An 8,688-nucleotide genomic window follows, 5' to 3' on the forward strand; every position below is an offset into this window, starting at 1 on the left:
TCCATACCGAATTTCATGAAGATCCCTTGGGCTGATGTTGAGTAATTCGCTGTCAAAATAGTATTTTTTCGAAAGGATAAAAGCGTTTTTACAATGACTCCCGGTGAATATCGTCCTGGGTTTCGGTAGTTTTTCATCCTACACCATAACGTATAAAAAAGGGCTTAGTCCCATCTGTGGTCGCTACATAGACCAACTCCCATACATTTTTGCCCAATGTCCTTTGCTCCTTAACTCTTCTAGAATGTTACTGTTTAGTGAAAATTCTTTAGAAATAATTTGAAAACTTCTTAAAGTTTGGGTCCGTCATTGCTTTTTTTCTTGAAATAAATTTTATCCACAATTAAAAATTATTTTCCGATTGTTATATTGTACCCCCGTGAACCCGCGGAAACTATCACTGCACTAAAAGAAGATGTTTAAAACACCTTTTTCACATTTTCTGGAGCACTGCTATTTCTTCCAAATGAATATCGAAAAATCGACTATAAACATGTTCACACGGTTAACACTGTCAATAACCGTCGTCTCATGGAGATGGGAAGGAGACTATACGCCTGTCGAAGAGGAAATGACCACAAATGTCTCACTGTGGCTTATGAGGCTTTAGTGAGGTTATGATTTTCAAGCTGGAGTTGTCTGATGGATGTGCGAACGCTCACACATTCAGTGTTTGAAACCACACACAGTGTAGTACTTGCGAATTTTCCGCCACCGTGAAAATAATTTCCCTCCGATGCAAAAAGTTATTACGTAAATATCATCCCAAGTATACTCTTCATCCACTTTGTAAGTGATTTTTCTTAGAAATTAGTTTAAGTATGAGAAATCAAATGAAATGTGCGCCATCAAAATTACTTATTTTGGGACAATTTTCTATTTGTGATCCTAGCACCTAGGAAAGAACGGTTTGGCTGCCTATTTTTACAATGAAGATAAGGTTCATAAATACTTAACTTATGGCTAAGAAATGCGGAACCAACTTTTTGGAAATAAAGAGAAAATTCGCGAAGCCTGCCTACATTCCCCTATTTGGAGCAAAATTAACGAAATAATGAAACTGAGGTATAGAAAATATATAAATAAAAATTTAATACTGTATTTATCATGAAAAAAATGATGTTTCCATTTGGAGTAGCGAAAAGTTTCCATTTGGAACAGGTTCTGAATTAACTTAATTTACCCTATTTCTTCCTATTTTATCGTGATTCTTTATAATTGAGCACCTTTTGTGGAATTTACAAAGGTTTCGACGCTCAAATCTATCGATAAACCGGATGACATTTTGCCCCAAATGTCCAATTGAGAGAGAGTCTACTGTAGATCTCTTGTATCAACCCTCAACAACTATACCAAAAAAAATCTATTTTAGTCGCGTGAATTGTGCTTTTGTAACTTTTCATCCCCTACACAATTTTTTTTTGGATTGAATTTTAATTAACCCATTCAGTCAATGTACCAGAAATACTTGAGATAGAATGTTCATATTTTGGGATTTGTTTCCTACAGATTAATAGATGAATTTTTTGAAAAGAAAAAAAATTATCCATTATAGGAGCGAGGGGAGCCCCTGTCAAACACACGTCTTAACGGTCAGTGAATTTAAATTCTGTGCATTAATTCATTACAAACTCTATTGATTTAGGCTGCTATTCTGCCATCTTTATAATTTTGTAAGATTTTGCGGAATTTGGAGTTCTTGTTAGAGTCAATCCAAGGTTGAGCAATTCTGCCGCCAAGAAATTTTATAGCAAAAATCGAAAAAGATATAAAAAATTTGGAGACTTGTCGTGCAGCATCATCTGCGGAATTATTTGACAGTGTGTTTACAGTGGTTTGTTATTTTTCACGAAAAAAGCACTAAAATATCTTTAAAGATAATTATATTCAATTCAACCTTGACAAGACTTTCACTTTACAAAATTTAAAAGGACCTCTAAACTTTCCTTGGATCGTACAAGAAAATGTATGGAACTGTCAAAGAATTTTTGGATGAATTGACAAATTCTTGGATGTAGAATATGGTAATTTGAAAATTTTGTTGGAGACTTTATAACAAGGTCTAAAATATTTGGAGAGTACTATTATTTTAGTACTTTATATCTTTTTCTGTGAGAATACCAAATTTCTTGGATCTTGCTCAGTTACAAAATTATAAAGATGGCAGAATAGCAGCCTTAGATAGAGTAACTATCCAAGAAAACAAATTGGCAACTAAAATTCAAATCAGGAAAGAGGAAAAAGGCTAATTTTAACAAATTCGGCGGGATATCGTATTTTCCGTGCGCCATTTCGTCAGTTAAATCAGCATTTGTCGTAACTTCATTTTTACGATTTTGAGATATATACATATTTGGAATCAGCGTAATTTTGTTTATTAAATGCACTTGTGAAAAAGAAACTTTTATAAGCCCAATAAAAATTATTTTAAACAAAAATTATCGTAAGTGCCCTTAATTAACAAAAATTTATCAGAATTTGTCGTAACTTCCATTTTTGGGGAAGTTACGACAAATTTCCATACAAAATTTCCAATAATCAGCATTTGCCGTAACTTCTTTTGCTTACTTGCGTGGCTTTTAATTTGCAGCAAAATTGCAATATTTCTCAATAAAACGTTTAAAAACTCTTCCAAATATCGAAAAACAGTGCGAATAGTGTAACATGAAATCATTTTAATTCAATACTTGCGAGAAAAAAGTGAGAAAAAATCCCTACCCATCTGTCATTAATTCAAAACAAAACAAACGACGTGGCGCACAAAATTTATTCAATAAAACTTATGAAATAAAAGCTTTTATGGACAGGGATAACAGTATTATTGACTAATTTAGTCAAATAATAGCACTTATTATCACTAGAATAATTCAAATTGATATAATGCATATTAGAAAATTGTCGTAACTTCCAGAATCTCCATACATTGGAAGTTACGGCATTATAAATTATGGAAGTTACGATAAAATATTATTGTGTTTCTTCTAACATATTTCTCAATATTGCAGCTTTTAAATAATTTTATAAAGATTTTCTCGAGTTAACTTACAGTTTATTAGTGCCACTTTTATTATTTTGACTCAAAAGTATCGCATTCGGGGCTCATTTTTAAGAAAAATAATATTGAACTGAAAATTTCGTCTCCTGAAAAGTTGTCAAAACGAAGTTACGTCAAATGCTGATTTAACTGACGATTTTTTAGCAAAAATTTTGCATAACCTTCCGCGAAGTAAGAAAGCAATAACGAAATGTATTTTCATCTCTGTCGTAAGTAATTAAAAGACTAAAGTTACTAAAAATCCATTCCCGACAGCAATTCGGATAAAAAATTCCCAAGAATAAATCATCAAAATTAACTCAATTTGCGTATGATGTATAATACCATGGTAAGGAATGGGTTAATCGTGTGAATTGTGCTTTTGTAACTTTTCATCCCCTACACGATTTTTTTAGATTGAATTTTAATTAATAAAAAAAAAACATAGACTCACCTTAATATAAAAATCTCGCCAGTCGGGCGTTCCCCGTCCAGCTATCCATATAAGACAAATTTCACTGTCGTCCACAGTGAAATGGTGGAGATTTCTTCCTTTCTTCCACAGATTTTCGTCCGATGAATGGGAGAGGGTTAAAGGGATGATTTGCAGTGTCCACTAATAAATTTTGACGTTTACCAATTGTTTATGTCCGTTTCACTTTTACACTTTTTTTTTATTAAATTTTCAAAAATCTTTCGCGTCTCGTTTTTTTCTAGTTTATCGCCTCTTGGGAAAACAATTACAAAAAAAAATCAACCAAAAATTCTCACTTCATCTGTAAGGGGGATGAAATTTTTAAGGGGATGAGTATGGGGAGAAATCTGTGGAGAGTCCACAGATTTTTCCACTATTGTAATTATTGTGTATGATGTAAATTTTTTGTACAAATTATCTAAAGAGCGTCTCCTATCTTGGTTGCTAAGTCTTGCAACGTCTAAAGAAAAAATAAAGACATTTTTTCACCCATTTTTCATACATTTTTTGGCAGTATTACCGCAAAAAAAAAAACATGATACCGAAATCTCAGCAAATGCATCTTTATTTTTGATTTATTTTTTTTTTTTTTTTTTTTTGAGGTTAAGTAATGAAGATTTTTATATAGCAAAGCTGATCAGTGTGTGTTCTTTTTCGGGTGCGGGAAAAGTCAAGTGAATGGCCCTTGTTCTCTTTTAGTCCCATTTCGCTTGATTCTTTCGCCTGCGCCCCCCCAAAAACCGTCTGAGGCGCCGACAATTTAAGGTGCGTTAACCCCATTTTGGGGGTGGTAGCAGACACAAATACACCCATGACTTACACACATACACATATCCGGGGGCGAAAAATGGATTACGAAGCCGATGGTAGGGGACCGGTATAGGGGCTGAGGCAAAGTGCTTCGAACTCCTCAGGCGGAGGGTGAAAAAGAGCTTTTTCGAGGAAGGCGCGAGCTTTTGCCGACGCTCAGGAAATGCGCCTTCGGGGGTTGATGGTTTGGGGGATTTTGGGGGGAGGGTGCGTGACGCAGCAATACGTCTGTCTGGCGAGGGTGGCAGGAGAGGCTCGTTGGATTTTGGGGTGGTATGGGGGTTGCAGACGAGTCTGGGTCGAGGTGGTTTTTGTGTGTGCGAGACGTCTGGTCGGAAAAACCGAAGAGGGGCCCGGAAAATCCCATTCACATCATCCGTATGCGTACACCAACCCCATACGCAAGGGGATGGGTTTGTTTGGGTGCGTGTCTGACATTCACCCCGAAAAAAAAACCAAGGCACAGCACATTTTCCCCCAAACTCACCTACATTTCCCAACCCTTGGGGCGACCAGGCCGACAAGGACGAGTCCCAGACTGATTCTACCGATTTTTTCTCTCACAGCCAAGTCGATTCTCCACCTCCGCCGACGGCAAGTCACAAACCGTCACTTGATACGCCTTTTGATTCCCAGTTCTAATGTGAAAAATCGCACTCAATACACCTTTTCCCGTGATTTTTCGCAGAAAACACGACACGTAAGGATTACGATTGCACGTAAAGGACTCGTTAGAACGTCACTAGGAATCTCACTAGGAAAACTCGTTCATGCCTTCGAATAATGTGAATTTCTTTTGCTCTTCGTAAGAGATTTACACTAAATTATCACGAAATTATCAACAATTGATGATAATTCGACTAATATTTAATAGAAATGTATAAGTCTCTTAGGAAAACTAAAAGAAAATTCACATTATTCGAAGGCATGAACGTTCGAAGGGAGAGTACTTTCCCCTAATTTCACTTCTTGGCACTTGCAATGACAATTCTTCGGAGGGAGAGGAAGATTCCTAAAAAGGACCCCCCTTGCAGATGCAATTGTTACAGGGACAACCCTATAACCACCCGAGACAATTACATCTTTATTCCCATTAGCAAATTCAATGTCACTCAGACATTTCGGTAGTTTAAATTTTATGTGGTACACCACTAAACAGTTAAACCGGCTAGAGAGAGTTATTAAGAACGGTGTTATCCCAAGTGATATGAAAAAATGGATTTGGGCGATTTTTGGCTGACAAAACACAAGGATAAAAAAAAACTATTTCGTCACTTTTGTTCACTCCCGTCGCATTTTTATAGTGCACTTTAACAAAAAAATATAGCTTTTTGTCCTGGTTTTTATATTCTCACCGGTCGAACGTTTAGCTGGATTTTTGTTCGATTGTCAAACCATTTTTCACCTTTTTTCCGAATTCAAATTAAAAAAAAACTATTGCAGCGTTGGATTTTTTTTAGCTCACTGGGGCAAAATCTGACAAAGAATCCCTCGATGTCCTTGGGGATGCGATCTTTCCACAATTTTATTTATTTATTTTTTATTTTTTCAAATGTGCTCGTTCCACTTTTCTGCAAGGATTGCACCTCAATTTTTAATTTTCGCGACAAAAAACTACTTTGAATGAAAATGAAAAACTTTGCTTATTTTTTATTTTTTGTTAAAACCATGTTTTTTATCTTCAAATATTACTTCTCAAAACTGTTGTCGTCCTCAGCGCAATATGTCTTGGGATTTATTTTAGAATGCGGATGTATAATATTTTTTCTATTACTGTTTAGTTGTTTTCTTTTATTAAAAACTGTTTTTTTTAAGGAGTTTTAGTATTAATATTTTTTCTCTATTAATCGGTGTTTTTTTTTTTGAAAGAATTTAGTGTTGCTGAATAATTTTTTTCTTTTGTCAAATTGGGGGAAAAAATCTATATTTGTGAAGTTTTTGCTCTTAAAAAGATGTATCAGCAGCAGAGTTTTGTGGAACTGAACGCTGCACTTACGATGCGGCCGAGCAGCGACTTAAATCGAACTGACGTCCAATGGAGGATTTAGACGCAGCAACCACTGCGTTTCCTCCAAAGCCAGGCGAAAATTCACATACAATATTCACATAGTCAGCGCCAACGGCGGCGGCAACAACAACAACACACCGTCAACTGAGGCACCAAATACATCCAACCGACGACATACAAATCGCTGGTTTTGTATCCAGAGAGATGCAACAACGCTGCTTCTCTCTCCCCCAGTTTTTTTTTCTTTCCACATTAGAGTTTTTCCATCTATGAAAAACACTGGAGGAGGACGCGATTCACACAAATACCAATACACCCGGACTAACCCTCACGCAGAGTGACTGAGATGGCGCTAGTGGCGGTACAGGTGGATGGAGTGAGAAGGATATGGTCAAAGGGGAGAGAATCCATAGTGTGGAAGGTTCTACGGTGTGCAAGTGAGATGGAGTGCATGTGCGAGTGAATAGGGGATATCCCCCAAATGATCTCCCGGCAATTCAACTATCGCAACAGTGGAGAATAATGTGTGAGAGAGCAATTGTGTGGGATCTTGTGCGCAAATATGCGACGAATATGGTTGCTCGAAAAGTTCAATCGGTTTTCCAAGTTTTAGCAAATGCATTTGGTACTAGAATATTGATATGTGATATATCTAGAACATATTGATATGTTTGTTACTTCCTTTTCGGGAGGGTTGTGTGGAACCTTGAAAACCAACAACTTGACAACTTGACCGTAGCGCCAACTAGTGAAATTTAAGAAAGAATGCGAATTTTTCCAAAAAAAAAATTAAAGAAATTCTTTTAAAATTTCTGGGAAATTTCACCCGAAATTTAAAGATTTATTCAGTATTAACATAAACAGAAATATTCTTTAATGAAAACTAATCAATTTTCATGAAAAACACAGAAGGAAAACCTTCTGCACTTCACCAAAAATCGCAAGACTGCTAGAAACAAAATCGATCTGTCACATTTTTTGTAAGACTCTTTCCACACTGAGTTTTTACTCTGTGTTAATACATTCAAAAATGAATAAATATTTAAAAGCAAAATGAATTGATTTTGACTATTCGAACTCTGAAAAAATATCTTGTTAAACGAACAAATGGAATTTGATGAAATTTTGTCAAAAGAATATTATTTACCAATTTGACAAAACTTTTTTTTTGTATTTTATATGGAAAAACACCCCCTTTGACAAACTTTTAACAAGATCCAGTTGGCCGCCGATTTTACAAAACTTTTCCATATTTTGTTTGGAAGAACATCCTTTTTAAAAACTTGTCTTATTAATGTGACAAAACATTTTTTTTAGAGAAGATAACATACATAATTTTAATTAATTTATTTCTATGGCCGAAATTACACTCAAAGTGGCCGAAATTAGAAGCTGGCCGAAATTTGGCACACTTCCCCTAAGTATGGTTGCTCGAAAAAGTCCAAAGTTTTAAATCATTGTTCAGATAATTGTGAATTGGAAAGCTCAATAGAGGTGAGCAAAAGCTTTAAGAACCAATATACACTAAACCTAGATAAATGATATGATTGCTCGAAAAGACGAATAGATTTTACCTACACGGTAAAAAAAATTACAAACATTATGGTTGGTAATTTTTGCACGAGCATTATGGTTGTGAGATTTGTGTATCTTCATTTTCATGTATTGATTTTTGTGTATTGTATTATTGAGTATTGTCAATTTGTGTATTTTTTAAAACGGTTTCTTTTCTAAAATTTTGATTGTACAGAATTTTTATTCGGTTTATGTGTATGATCTGTTAAAAGTCTATCTATTAAACAGAGAAAAAAGGGAAAAAAAGAACAAAAAAAAGAAAACAAAATATATGAAGAGCAGGTTTGAGACTTGATGCTAGAACCTTTCCTCGCGCTCGCGCGTTTTCCGGTTGCGCCATGAACTCGCTCAATTTCTCTAATTTACGTAATGTGTCTTCTGTTTTCTGTTATTATTACATAATTATTCCTCATTTTTCACGACTGAGGCACATTTTAAGAATCTAATAAATGATTCTAGAAGACAATTATATAATTAGAAATGCGAAAAATTACTAAAATATTAGAAAAACTGCAATAGTAAACAATGAAATTTTGACAGTTCTCACACAAATTTTCCAATGCACAAATTTCATTACATAAACATAATTTTACTAACATTAAGTTAGTATCGTACTACAAATATGAAAGTAATTTTACAATTTACAACCAAAATACACAACTTTTCCCACACACAACCTTATTTCTCACACAATTTTTTACTGTGTAGTTTCTGCAATTTCACTTGAAATGCGGATTACTTAAACTACATTAATCTTTTAATTTTTAAATTATGGGTGCTCGAAAG

General features: G+C 34.8%; 1 protein-coding gene across 8 annotated transcripts in view; it reads right to left on the minus strand.

The window, feature by feature from the left end:
- LOC129806456 (uncharacterized) overlaps positions 1-6,527 on the minus strand; it is a 220,125-nt gene extending 213,598 nt beyond the window's left edge. Inside the window, exons 1-2 of one of the 8 annotated variants that reach the window (XM_055855057.1) lie at positions 6,012-6,527; positions 3,489-3,761 (exon numbers count right to left, since the gene is read on the minus strand). The gene's annotated coding sequence lies outside the window, so the exon portion shown is untranslated. Of the gene's footprint in view, positions 1-3,488; positions 3,811-5,594 lie in introns of all 8 variants that reach the window. The other 7 variants (XM_055855056.1, XM_055855055.1, XM_055855054.1 and 4 more) reach the window with 7 other exon arrangements.
- Between the last annotated feature and the right edge of the window lie 2,161 nt (positions 6,528-8,688).

Source organism: Phlebotomus papatasi, chromosome 3, assembly GCF_024763615.1.
Source record: "Phlebotomus papatasi isolate M1 chromosome 3, Ppap_2.1, whole genome shotgun sequence".
Lineage (NCBI taxonomy): Eukaryota > Metazoa > Arthropoda > Insecta > Diptera > Psychodidae > Phlebotomus > Phlebotomus papatasi.